At 50.3% G+C, this 14,518-nt stretch overlaps 1 protein-coding gene across 5 annotated transcripts in view; it reads right to left on the bottom strand.

The window, feature by feature from the left end:
- LOC119464480 (uncharacterized) overlaps positions 1–14,518 on the bottom strand; it is a 187,757-nt gene that overhangs the window by 9,098 nt on the left and 164,141 nt on the right. The window lies entirely within an intron of this gene.

The raw sequence follows: 14,518 nt of genomic DNA, 5'->3' as shown, positions 1-14,518 counted from the left end.
GGATTGGCTGGTTGAGCACCACGTGCGGATGAGCTCATCGGATTTTGTTTTAGCCAGCGATTCAGCGCACGCCTGATGGCGAAGGCGATAGTGTCGTCGAAGTGGATCCGTCGCAGAATACTGTTCCCCGCATATTGCCAGTCTGGCTAAAGCACCGCGTCGTCCTATTTTCGCACAAGTAATCACAGTTTTCACAATAATATTGGGCTAATGTAACCTACAGATGGTGTCAGTCAATTAGGAACATCATCACGCTAATGGACGTGACCCTCTGCGTCGCAGCAGCCTCTCGTTGCAAAAAAATAAAAAATAAGGCAAGCAAACGGTCGCTCAAACTTCAGTGGCAAAATTGCTATATAGCTAACTCAACGATGATGACTGCTCGCATGTCGGGAACCCGCGATTGAATAATATCGCTTGTGACGCAATTGGCGCTGAATTATTGAAAATGTCAGCGCGGAGTAAGCACGAGAGAGTCCGGCACCTCGCATTGAGATCATTAGCTGAATAGAATCGGGGGCAGATAACGAGTCATTTTCAGGCTAAGCGCGATGATGATGATGGACATGATGGTGACGTCGGAGACAGACACCACGAAAAGTGAAATTAAACGGGAAATTAAAACTGGATTTCGGCAATGCGCGGAAGACGGGGACAAGAGCGATTTCCACTTTTCGCCCGATCACGCCCGCTTTGTAATGATTCAAATAAAAAGAACTTGAAACATCTCGCAGCTGGTTACGGGTTCCCGCCAAGTACAGACGTCCCCGTATTCTCCCCGTTCCCTCTTTTAAAAAGGCCAAATGGTACCGAAAGATTATCAGAAAAGATTCTCAAGCCTTTGTGTGGCTATTAATGGTGAATGCGCAGCGTCCAATGTTTTACGCTTTCAGATAGACGCCGGCAGAAGCTTCGCGCCCTGACTGCACCGAGGAAACCTCCACGGCCAGCAATACGATCGTAATCGATCAGAGAGCAGCAAACCAGCGCCAAGCTATCGCGCATTTGGAAAAAAAAAATAGAGTTGCAAAATGAAGTTCTCGAGACGACCGCACGGCACTTGCGCCTTGGTGATCCCATGTCTTACCGAATGACCTCTGGCATCCGCCAGCATATTCGAGGCACATACGTGAATTCTCGTTCTTAGCCAATAGCAGAACTCGCATTCACTTTGGAAAGTACATTTCGTGGTTGCCAGGAAAGAGACGGAGCGAAAATGTAAACGCGTTAAGGATCGAAGAGGAAAATAACGACGACTGGGTCAAACAAAACATCGCACGAAAGATTGGTCACCCATTATTTTTTCGGTTGCCACGACCTTTGACATTCTGCGAGTGCGTTCCAATGACACAGCTTTCTTACTCGCTCGGAGAAAAAGCACGGCGCCTGTTACAATACGCGAAGTCATTCGCACTGAGTAGCTGAAAGGACTTCGTAAACAACGTGTATGCCGTGTTTACTGAACGCATTGAGTTTTCCTCGCTATCTTTCTCTGTGTCAGCGGTATGTACTACATGTTCCTGTTCCGTGTGTTCAATGCATAGACGTCTTATCTGCTACATTAGAGGCAGAGATACAAAATACGGCGAGGATTCTGAAACAAAAGGAACGGCGACGGCCCGGTTAACCGACAGAAAGGGAGGCCGGCCCTCCCAAGGCGTAGCCGGCCCAGACAGGATGGGGCAGGGGTCAAAGTTCACCGAGGCAACGATGGGGCCCGCCGCTCTTTCCAGGAGAAAAAAAAAAAAAAATCCGGGCGGCGGTCTCGTGGAAATAACTTGTGCGCGAGCACGCCTCGGGCGTGACTCTGGAACGCTGACGGGGTCGTAGCCAACAACGAAGAAATAAAACTGGCGCGCCGTAAATAAGACAAATAGAAGGAGCGGAATCCCAGGGATTTGTCTTTTCCGTTGGAATGCGGAGCTCCCCCTTTTTTTTTCTCGGTATTCCTTTTATTACGCGAAGTCTGCAGCGTGTTGCCCACAGTCTGAGCTGTCCCTTGTATACCCTGTCCCAGTTACGAGAACGGCTGTTCTCCCAAGTTTGTTCATAAAAGCCGCACGTTACATTGTACGCTTGTGAGTATAAAGAATGAAGCCCCTCGGGTGACCTTATATTTCGCGCTCATGATACACAAAAGTCAGCCACCGTGAACTGAAATCGCTAATACCGTATAGACTCGTGTAAGGGCCGCACTTATTTAACAATTGTGACGACGTGCACACCCTGGCTCTAGCCGTCTAGCAGCGGCACGGGGAAGTACGCAACGCGCGAAAATTCGTCGATGCGCGCGCGAGTCATCGGAGCACCGAATGCGATTCTTCTGCGTTGGAAATGTTTTTCCCCAAATTTTGGACTGCCAAATGGGGGGTGCGGCCCTTACACGAGTCTGTACGGTAAATGAGTGCAGCGAAGGAAGGAGAATTTGATTGTGGTGTCCCGAAACTACACAGCGGGTTCTGAGCTAACGGCTCCCGAATAATTTCGACCAACTGGAGGTCTTGAAAGTGCCCCCCCCCCCAAAAAAAAAAAACAAGAAAAAAAAAAACGGCGCACAGTCTTTGTCTTCCTTTTTATTGCGATAGCAATTATATGGACACTTCCACCGGATTTCTGCCGTCGGCGTAGCCGTCGCCGTGAGGTTCCCTATAGATAAAATCTTCGCCGCGCGCCGTATGCCCGAGCGGAAGCGTGCGGGGACGCACGCTGTCACGGAGAGCGAACGCACTCAATCTTCCACATGCAAGCAAGGAAGCGGGAAGCGAGCGCCGGAGGGAGCGGAGGGGGGGGGGGGGCGCATTTCTACTCTGCCAACAACACGCTCGTCGCTCGCTCGCACCGTCTCTTATCTCCACACGGCTCTGACCTTTATGCGCTGTGCATTCGCCGCTCAGTTTCCGTTGAAGCGATAGACCGCACGTACCTTCGCCCGCTGCGCGGCGTATGCGCTCGCTGCCAGCGTTTCGACAGTCGTTGGCTGCAGTCATTCAGTGTGATCTATTCACGTTTGTTTGTGCGCGCTCACACCACAGTTAGTAATAGTCGGGCCACATTTTCCAACGCACGCTACACATGCAATGCTGCCCGGATCGGCAGTGAGTGCAGCGCTACAGGTGTGTCCCTTCGCACGCGCTGGCCACGGGTAGCGCTTCTCATCAACACCACCGTTTCACACGCGCCTTCTCGTGGTCATCGAGTCTCTCTTCATGTCGGTCTACTTACGCCGCAGCACACCTGCTTACTTAATCAGCTCATGTTTACTACAATTCATATTGCTACCAAAGCCGCTCACCTTACTTCGTATGACATTGCTGTGTTGCTATCGCATTCATTGCTTCGCCCTTAGGGCGAAACTGTGACATTTTTTATAAAACAGCGTATCCTGATAACTCCGCGAATGTCCGCTTTCAGCGCGATCGCAGTCACCCAAACACGTAGTAGTAGTGTCGTTTCGCCATCTAAATTTGGCATGCTCGTATTTGCAGAGTCATGATTCAACTTCCAAACAGCTGCGCCGATGCGTGCACACACAATAACTGTTTCAACAGGTGTACGGGGGCAGCGTTGTGTCTCGCCACGGCTTCGTGTTTCTTCCATATCGTCGCACCGTAGGGTTCCCTATGGCGTCTTAATAGCAAGCCGAAGCATCAACCCTCGCACTTGAACAAAGGCCTGTGCATCAGAATCGAAATGTGCGTCACAAACGCTGTGTGCATCAATTCAGACGCAGGTCATGGTTATCATCTAGACCGCAGCCGCCCGTCTCAATTTGAAGTTTTATTGCGATAGCAATTATATGGACACTTCAACCGGATTTCTACCGTCGGCGTAGCCGTCGCCGTGAGGTTCCGTATAGATAAAATCTTCGCCGCGCGCCGTATGCCCGAGCGGAAGCGTGCGGGGACGCACGCTGTCACGGAGAGCGAACGCACTCAATCTCCCACGCGCAAGCAAGGAAGCGGGAAGCCAGCGCCGGAGGGAGCGGGGGGGGGTGCGCACTTCTACTCTGCCAACAACCGCGCTCGTCGCTCGCTCGCACCGTCGCTTATCTCCACACGGCTCTGAACTTTATGCGCCGTGCATTTGCCAATCAGTTTCCGCTGCAGCGATAGACGCACGTACCTTCGCCCGTTGCGGCGTATGCTTGCTGCCAGCGTTTTGACAGTCGTTGTCTGCTGTCATTCAGTGTGATCTCTTCGTGTTTGTGCGCGCTCACACCACGCTTGTTCATTCAGTTCGTAATAGTCGGGCCACATTTTCCAACGCACGCTACACACGTAATGCTGCTCGGATCGGCAGTGCACCGCTACAGGTGTGTCCCTTCGCACGCGCGCTGCCCACGGGAAGCGCTTCTCATCAACACCACCGTTTCACACGCGCCTTCTCGTGGTCATCGAGTCTCTCTTCATGTCGGTCTACTTACGCCGCAGCACACCTGCTTACTTAATCAGCTCATGTTTACTACAATTCATATTGCTACAAAAGCCGCTCACCTTACTTCCTATGACATTGCTGTGTTGCTATCGCATTCATTGCTTCGCCCTTAGGGCGAAACTGACATTTTTTTTTCTGCATTCCGAGCTGCAATGGAATGCGGCCGTCGTTGGCTTGTATGGAAGCTGCGTCCTCGCCCTCCGCAGAACATATTAGCGACTTAGCCACCATAGCAGGCTTAAAAATGTTTCATTGCCTTCCCTTTCCCATGAACCATTAAAAATTAAATTAAATTAAATTATGGGGTTTTACGTGGTAATACGACGATCTGATTATGAGTCACGCCGTAGCGGGGGGACTCCGGAGTAATTTGCACCACCTGGGGTTCCTTAACGTGCACCTAAATCTAAGTACACGGGTGTTTTCGCATTTCGCCCCCATCGAAATGCGGCCGCCGTCGTCGGTATTCGATCCCGCGACCTCGTGCTCAGCAGCCCAACACCATCCCATTAACTATTGTTGCACAATTTTCACGTTGAAACGTGAAAACATTTCAGAATTTCTTTCTCACAAAAGATGTGAAAGAAAACAAATATTGTAACAGTCGCGCTCTGTGCCGTGACTTTTTTTTCGTCCGTTGTCCCGCTGTTGAAAAAATTAAAATAAAATAAAATATGCTGTTTGACAAGAAGTACAAACCAGCCAACGGAACCCACTATGGTAAATATATACAACGTCGCTATTAGTCAGCACTGTTTTTATCTGCTGACGACTTCATTCCTCATCTGTCTTCTTTTTCTCCGAGCAGTTTTTCTGTTGCGTTCCTGCTTCGTAATAAACACACTTCGCTTTTCCCCCTCAAGACCACACGCTGTGAGCTTGCAGTCAAGAAAATCGATGGTTGCTACCTTTTGACCCTGAACTCTTGTAGCGATTCGAATTGCCAATAATGCTTCTCTTTTCCTCTCTCTCCTCTTTCATTTGTCTTTATATCTCTTTCACTGCAGAACTTTCCCGAAGGATTTCTCGAAACACGACTTTACAGCCGTATACAATAAAACAAGCGCTCAGCTTGGCGAGTTGCACAGACCATGCATCTTTAGTTGATTGTACAGCTTTCGAAATGCGAAATCGTAGGCCACGAAGTATCCACTATATATATATATATATATATATATATATATATATATATATATATATATATATATAGTGGATATATGGTAATGCGTATATATATATATATACGCATTACCAGCGCCTTTACGCACGGGGCTAGTCCTGACTGCCGCACCGAGTTCGACCTCTCAATCCTTGCGTATCTTGTCAATAAACACCGTGACACACACACACACACATATATATATATATATATATATATATATATATATATATATATATATATATATATACACACTTAAATTGTAACAGTAATCTGGCCCACCAGTGGGTGCTTCTTCACCTGGCATCTGTAACAACTCGCATCGTAACTATCATAACGCTGCGCGCTGCAAGTACGTACAAGTACACATCCTGTCTTCCTGTCCTGTCATACCATCCCGTCTTCAAACGCGAATGCTCGAAGCCGTCAAGAGCGACGACCTTCAAGTCCAGCTTCGGGCTGTCCAAAGGGGCCTAGGGCTGAAGATCACGGTCTTCCGCCCCCAGTGCAGGTGCGGCCCGCGACTACGACAAAGTAGTCCCTTCGGACAAAATAAAGTTTCTTGTCTGTCTGTGTCTGTTGCGGGCGGCCGCTATAGTTTTATAACGCAGATGCTCCCGCTCCCACATCCAGCAACTGTGACGTGGCACGTGTATCAGAGCTAGGCATTAGTTTTAAATGTGACATGGGGGTCTCGTTGTGCTGCAGGTTCCTTTAAGAAGCTGGAGTGCACAGTAAGAGGAATTGTAGTATCATGTGTGAAAACGAGTTATATAAGTAAAAACAGACAACTGCATGGCAAGAGGAAAGAAAGTGCCGAGTACGAACCTTGTCGAACACACACACACACACAAAAACGCAGGTCACTGTACACAGTTGTACACACATACAGAGTGTCACAGATTTAAGCGAGGAGCCGTGGCAAAAATAACTGGCTCTTCCATGTTCCAAGAAACGCGGTATTCCAGAGCCACAAGCGCTCGCGGTGCACATACAGCCGCGTGCCGCACAGCTCCCAGGTCCTCACCGCGCGGTCCCGGAATCCAGGATGCCGCCTCCCACTCTTCGCGAAGCACAGCTCGGTTTGTTTTCGCTGTTCCGCACGACCTGACAGTTATTCGCACTTGAGCGCCCGCCGCTGGTGCTGGCTCGGCGCTCCTGTTCCGCGTCTATGGTATATACCGGAGACGAACGAGCATGTACCATACGTATGGGCATACACGGGGAGATCACGCAGCCGGTGCCGGGCGGTCAAGCGTGGCGATTCGAGAACGGACGCGAGTGCTACCCGCGGTGTCGTTTTGGTTCACCGCCGCCCATTCATGGCATTGTAAGAGTTAGTGGCAGGAGGGCAGCGAAAAAGCGCGCAGGCTGCCGAAAAAGCGTCGGTGTGGTTGTTCGCTCGGCTCCGATTCGAACGTCCGGCCGTAGCCCAGCCGTATATAGACGTCTCGCCTTGCTACGTGCGCTTCGCAGTGCAGTTGTTATTGATCCGCAACGCTTGCGGTATATACCTACATATTTCGTGTATTGCAAATACAACTCGTGGAGGCAAGGCTGCGCAAAATCGCGTGTTATTTGTTCACCTCTGTGCTTCGGGTATGCAACATACTACGTTTTTTTTTTTTCGTTTTTTTCTTGGTCGCTAGCGCAAGCGCGGCGCTGTGGCCGCTGGTATAGCTTAGACGGGCCACCTCCCGTTCGTGCCAAAACATGCCACTTATCTTCGAAGATGAAATGAACCTCGACAAGTATACCGTACGCTTCCGTTTTTCCATAAAAGAAAACGGGGAACTCTTGAACAACAACGCCGAAACACCGGATCTCAGCTCAGCGCGGGGCACAGCCAGAACTTTATTTTAAAGCGCGCGCGCGCGTGTGTATGTGTGCTTGCGTGCGCGTTTTCACATTGGGGTTCTCTCCATTACTGAGCGTGCGATGCGCGACACACCGAGCCCAGTCATTTACGGCGCCATAGGTGGGACGACACAAGGGCAGCCCTTCAAACCGGGCATCGTTTGCACTCTCATTGTGGAGGTGTGCTAAAGACCCGCAGCCTCTACTCTGCGCATGGAATTCTATCGTTATAACTACTCCGAGACATGGAGAGAGAGAGAGAGAGAGAGAGCGTACAAAAAAAGAAGATATCGCGCGGGGAAAAATAATGCCAACAGGCGTTGGTGAAGGGCAACGCATGCTGGCGCGGCGTCCCTTCCATATGAAAGAGAAAAAATATGGCCGCGCGCGATTTGGCTCCTATACCGCCACCGCGGCTGCAGGGGTGCGCGCCGCCGCAGCCCGGGCACTCGTTTGTAGTTGTTGTTGCTGTAAACGACTATGTTATGCTTGCTTCGTGGGAGGGAGGAAGGATTCGCTGCAACTATTGCGTCTATAGTGAAACGCGTTCATCCCGATCGGTCCCGCGGTATCGCACACAGAATTGGTGGCTCATGTGTATAGCCGCATATACGAAGCTGAGCCCAAAACCTATAGGAACGGGGAATGAATCCGACTCACAGCTGCAGCTGAAGCTCGTGGGTCACGCGTGTAACTGCAAGCACGTTGTTTTAAAGCATGCACTGTGTGGTGCTGTACAAAATGAGGCTGCGCAATGAGCGACGGGATTTTACTCGCGGGACGCACCAGACGGCTGCAAATTAGTTTTGAACCTTCGGTGTTCCTTGGGAAGTGCTCGAATCGAAGCAGAATGGCGTATTTGCCCTTTGCAATTGTCGGAATGCGACGGCTGGAATCGGGAACCGCAGTAGCAGGTTCTGCAGTAGAGGACTTCCAATATAGTGCGTGCCCTCTACCGTGCAACGGCCGAACTACAAAATCTGGTTGCCAAACGAGGTATGTCCCCGGCTATCGCTGTGATATTTGACCGTTTCTCGGCCAGCTCAATAGGGCAGTCACTTGCGTTTGACGAGGTAGTTAGCGATGGACGCCGGCCTATAACGCACACTCTTTACCACTGCTTAGTCGCTTATGCTGCCTCAAGGTTAAAAAAAAATGAAAAAAAATTTTTCGTTTGAATCAGACAAAGCATCTGTTCTTGTTTAGATTGCCCCTGTGGTAGCTCAGATGAACGGCCTCATTAACTAGCGTCGTTTCAGACTCACTTCTTTGTCGCCTTAAAACATCGTGCCACGCTTATCCACCCCACCTGGATTTCTTCCAAGAAGAATGCCTGCACCTATCAGTGTATACAATGCCCTGTGGCAACCCATGCCAGAAAAAAAAAAATGTCTACAGATTGAATATTCGCCCGGACCCGTGAGCAGCTCGAGTGTCAGCACCATGCCTCTGAGCACCCTGATCAAAGGCAACTGACGATTAAGGCACTGCAGCCCCCTGGCGTTTCCTGGTGACACGGTTTCCGCGATGTCTCTCCCCTTCGGCGTGTATCGCCGAGTCGGAAGTCGTAATAACGCACGCGGGCCGTTTCACATGATCGAACCGAAAGAGGAGGGGATTCTGTTTCTTCTTCCGCTAACATTAACGACCTGGTAGGGCTGATGTTATCGCATACACACAGACGACTTATGCCACTCCCGCATCACAGCGACGTGACGCCGCTTGGCCTCGTTCTGGCTAATACACGGCCGTTTCATTCCGCCCAAGGCGTGGACCAGTAGCCTACAAGATGTGTCTCGCCTCTGCCGACAGTCCCGACCTTTCTTTCTTTCTTTCTTTTTTTTTCAGTACATACAAGAAAGACCAGAAACTGATAAGACCACAGAATGGCGGATGAGAATCACAAATGCAGTTTGCGAGATGAACGTTCAAGATGAAAGGAACGCAGGGTGTCGTCTGTCGCGAATGTCAATTAAGACAGCCCAATTGGTAGCGCGTAGAGCCTCGAGGTAAATTAAAGGCAAATGAGGTTTTGGAGGCGGCAGTTGAATGCAACGAATGCGTTCGCGGCGTATGTGAGCACACAATGTCCGATTACGATATGCATATGACGTGAACGATAACGAGTGATCGCATAAGCGAGCGAGTTTTGTGCAAATCCGCTGGGTGAGTGAAATTTTATGAATGGCACAGTTGGATATCTACTGGAAACAGCACGAGACAGAGAGGCAGCGAAACATGTTTTAATGTGATGCTGGAGATGTAGAGTACAAAGATAACGTGGGGAGCTATGTTAGCCCGATTATATTAAATTTATCATTGCTCATTGTTGCTTGTGCTAGCCGCTCTGTTACATTTTCACTTAAGTCGTCTATCGAGTCGCCACGAGAGCTTTCTGGTGGCGAAAGACGTACACCAAATGCAAACAACCATCTCAGCCACTTATCGCGTGGACAAATGTGCAACAAATGATCTCATCGTAGATGCGACACCGACACCACAAGTCCGAATGTTGGTCGTATACACAGAGCCTCTACTGAAAGCTGTGACGACGCACTCGTCAACGTAAACGCGATTGCCACTGAGCTATTGTAACTTGCACGTTGTTACTGAAGAATTCCAGTTTGTCGAATTACTAAAATTTACACAGAGCATATACTTGTCTACAGTGCACATAACTGTGCGAAGTCATGAAACGGTGAGGGCGTGATGTATAACAGCGACAAGATACCGCCTGAATTTCAGCGATGCAGCCAGTGCCATGTATAGTTTTCGGCGTCTTGACACAAGGCAGTGATGTCAGTGCACCGCCTAAACCGCACGACGCTACCGCGACACGCCCCTTACCACGCAAAACGAGCCCACGCGAAGTTTGTTCAACTTGGCTCGCGTACCCGAGGATTTGAACAAAACAAATTATGCGCATCCCCCACAACGTTAGCTCACTTTCCTTCGCTCTACGTGACCGGACTGCTGCAGCAGCTCTTATACTAAGAACACGTTGTGTATGCGCAGCTGTTTTCGCCTAGTAAGCCTCGAAGGGCTTTTCAATTGCGCTTTGCGGATACGCTCAGCGGTGGTATAGGCGCGGTCACTGGCTCGTATAAATCAATGGCTGTCGAGGAAGGAGCCCGTGGGTTAAGTAACCATCTCAGCAGGGGGTGGAGACTTCGTGTCCAAAGGGAACGCAGAGATGAGAGACTACTCACGGTGGAAAGTGAGGGGGCACCCCGTTCATGATCCCTGACGTGAACGTCTTTAAGTTGAGCGGAGAGGGTTAAGTTGCTAACGAGGGTCACAAGGACAGAGATAGATTACATGCGTGGGCTCGTGAACCAACGGTGGGAGGTTGGCCGACGGACACCGAGTCACTCGCCGGGTTGCGAAAAGTCGAATGAAGAAACGCGCGCTAGAGGCGAGGAAATGTGGTCCACGTGCTAGCACAGCTGGAGCGGCTGCACTCTGATTTGCTCAAATATATGGCACGTTATAAATTCGCGGTAATCTCGATCGGGCACGCTACCCGACACGGCCGCAACGTCATTGCGCGCGAGTGCGCAGTACGACGCGGAATGTCGTGCTCACACGCGATGACGTCGCATGCGGGCACTGCGCGCGGATGGAGCAGACAGCAGGTCTGTCGCGTCAGTGTCAGCGCGCCAATTAGGCCGGGTCAACACCTTCTAGAAAGCTTTGTCTAGGAGGCGCTGGCCGGGTCCACACGGCGGACCGGACCAGCATGGCTGAGCCGCAACGAATGGCGCTGCCAGCTGCTGACGTATCCAGGCGAGCTTTCCGGTAGAAACGCGGCTCCTAGCGTGGGTCGATTCCGGAAAGAATGAATGAATAAAACTTTATTTGAAGGTAGTGCACAGCCGCGCCAAAAAACACCGCATATACACGAAGTGAATGATGATGAGTGGGCGAAGCACCGCGGCATCATTCGGGTAACCGTGAATACCCTGTGTGTGTGTATATTATACTGTACGTGTGTACAGTATATACAGCGCTTACATAGCCCTTGTGCACCGCAGCGCCCCTAGCGGCCTCCACGCGAACCAGAGCTACGGACAACTACGAGGTGGGGGGGGGGGGGGTGGACAAGGCTCGGCCCTAAGGTGCTTCGCCCCTAAAAAGTTACATCCGAGGAATTACAACTGGTCGAGCTGTTGTCTCGTTCTTGTCCGTGTCTTCTAGCGCTATGGCCTGGCGTACCTAACCAACTAGCCCAAAAAGCCATACTTCTAAAGAAAATTGCATAACTTTTAGGTTTCTGTTACAGTTTCGCACTTTTAATATTTCAGTCTGAGAACATTTAACATAAAAGGCATGCGCTGTGAGTGCTTTGCTTCATGACATTTAATCGTGGGTTGTCATTCTCAAAACTTCGAGGAACAGCTTTGTCAAGAACGTAAGACAAGGTATGGGCAACTTTAGTAATAGAATGGTGTGGCAATATAACCCGCATATACCGCGTGTCATATACATATACCTAAATATAACTTTCTCGAACGGACATCGCCGCCGACGCCGGATTTTCTGCGACACGGGGCCCTTATCAGCACAGCCTTGGTCAGCGAAGTCCCGGTAGGGTTCGCAAAGATAATCATCATCATCAGCCTATATTTATGTCCACTGCAGGACGAAGGCCTCTCCCTGCGATCTCCAATTACCCCTGTCTTGCAGTATCCATTCTGTAACTAATGGTCCACCGGTTATCCCTCCTACGCATTACATGGCCTGCCCAGCTCCATTTCTGCCGCTTAATGTCAACTAGAATATCGGCTATCCACGTTTGCTATCTGATCCACTCCGCTCTCTCCCTGTCTCTTAACGTTAGGTCTAACATTTTTCGTTCCATCCTGTTCTAATAGCTGACGACACAGCCCACATCTGTTGTGGGAGCGAAGCTTTCTCACCTGTCCGAGTTTCGATGACTGTTTTTGGAATTTATGCGCTGGAGTTCCGCAGGGGTACCTGCCCCATGAACTCCAGATTAGTCGCCCCGTGGGGCCAAGCTTCTTGTACCTGCCGGTGACCGCGGCATCCTTACACTTCTTGCTCCTGCTACAAATGTTATGGTGTCGCTCTCCCGAGTGCGGCCGCGCGCGACACAGTCAGTTTGAGAGACTGCACGTGCGACCGTGTTTCTTTCCAGCACGCGGGCATGCATGCATGCAGCTGCTGGTCACACTGGACACTCCGACGATGCACACCATCAGATTTGGTGTCTGAAGAAAGCCTTAAACGTGGCCGCGGTAACCGGCACAGACAAGAAGAAGCGTGGCCCCCGTATACGGGGGCCACAAGTTGGAAGGGGGCGGGGCGGGGCGCCTCCGCCTCCTCCAACGCAACCGAATATAAAAACAGTGATCAAAACACGCACAAGACGCAAATCGCACAAACACGACGTAACGGGCGATGTCACCTGCTCCTTGACGTACAGCCAGTAAGAGCTATACCACCTCTTGCACACTGAGTGACAGTTGCGGGTGCGAAGAGTCTAACCTTTTACTCTGCCCCATGCCTCACAAGCCCATGAAAGCTGCACGCGCATTATTGCAGTTCCTTAAGTCGACAAACCGTAGTGAGCGCCTGTAATTCCTCCGAGAAACCCCTTTGCTCTGCGTGGGATAGCAAACCGGATTTTAGTCCAATGCAACGTATATTCTCGTGCAATTGTTAGTTTATGCACGCGCAGCTACCAACTTTATCGTCATACAATGTAATGCGCACTACACTGTTCGCAAACTACGCCGAAATGCAAACACCAGTTCATGCGGATGCAAAACGTGAGACACGGCGATGCAGAAACGCCACGAGCGCGAAGGCGATGATTAAAGTTTATCGAGAGCGAAATGCTGAGAAGAGCTGTAAGCACAGAAAAATGCGAGACACCGTGTAACTACATTTAACGCTGCCACGACCTTTGTGTCACAGTCGCAGATATCCAGTGTCCATGAGAAAAGGGAAAGCCAAATATAGGAAATTTAAAACCAGGGAAGCCGTTAAAAATCACGCGCTATTCGATTAACAGATATCTGCTCTGTAGAGATACCTATGAACTGCTATTAACCCGTATTATACTTACAGGTTTGATATAGTAATTTATTGTTTGAAAGCGCAGAACACAGGTGCGCTCACTGGCACTACCTGTAGCACAAGATTTCTTGCTATACAAGCTGGAGAATCTCTAGGCGCGCACACAATCTAAGAATGGCGTAGTTCACTTTAGGAAAATCAGATCAGCCGTTCAATGTGCTCTTCCAGTGTGCTTTGGAGGTACTTACGAGGCTACATTATGTGGACAGGCTTTGTGTCGTGATATCCTGTTCGATTGCGCGATACAGGTGCGCTCACTCGCACTAATTGCCACTCAGCATCCAGAGGTAATAAAGGCAGGTGATCGTGTATGACATTTATGCAGTGAGATACCGACGGGCGGCGCCAGGAAAGCGTGGTGGCCTAGGGGCGAAGAAAGTACACTTCGCTTTAAGAGGAACAATTGCGCATCCACGCGCCCTCAGGCGAAGTTTAAGCGAGGCTTCCATTGGCCTCTCATAAGAACGCAGTTCTTGTTTAACGTCCACTTAGAGGTATTAGAGCGCACGACAAAGTTGGACACATTTCCGGCGGGAAACACCTCGTTCGACACAAACCTTGTGACGCTCAAATATGCGAATCCCGCACACGACGACGACAACGACGAAGAAATGTGACGACGTTGGAATGACGACGACAAAACGGCCGCAACGGCATTGACGGCGAACCAATGACAATGAAGGCATGCGACGACAGGTTGACGACGACGGTCCAACGATGACGTCATTACTACAGTGACACGACTACGACAGAGTGACCGGAAATGACGACGACGTCGCAATGACGAAGACGAAGTGACGACGACGGTATATGACCACGAAGAGTGACAATTCTGGAGTGATGAGGAATTGCATGATACGGAACCAGGGATCGCAACGGAGTGAAGGCGATTAAATTATCACAAAACGGCAACGATCGACAGCGTGTTTGTGTTGGAGCTCTCACCCGCGCTTACGTATGCGTCAG

This window comes from Dermacentor silvarum, chromosome 9 (genome assembly GCF_013339745.2).
Source record: "Dermacentor silvarum isolate Dsil-2018 chromosome 9, BIME_Dsil_1.4, whole genome shotgun sequence".
NCBI classification, from domain to species: Eukaryota; Metazoa; Arthropoda; class Arachnida; order Ixodida; family Ixodidae; genus Dermacentor; species Dermacentor silvarum.
This window is presented reverse-complemented; position numbering and strand designations above follow the sequence as displayed.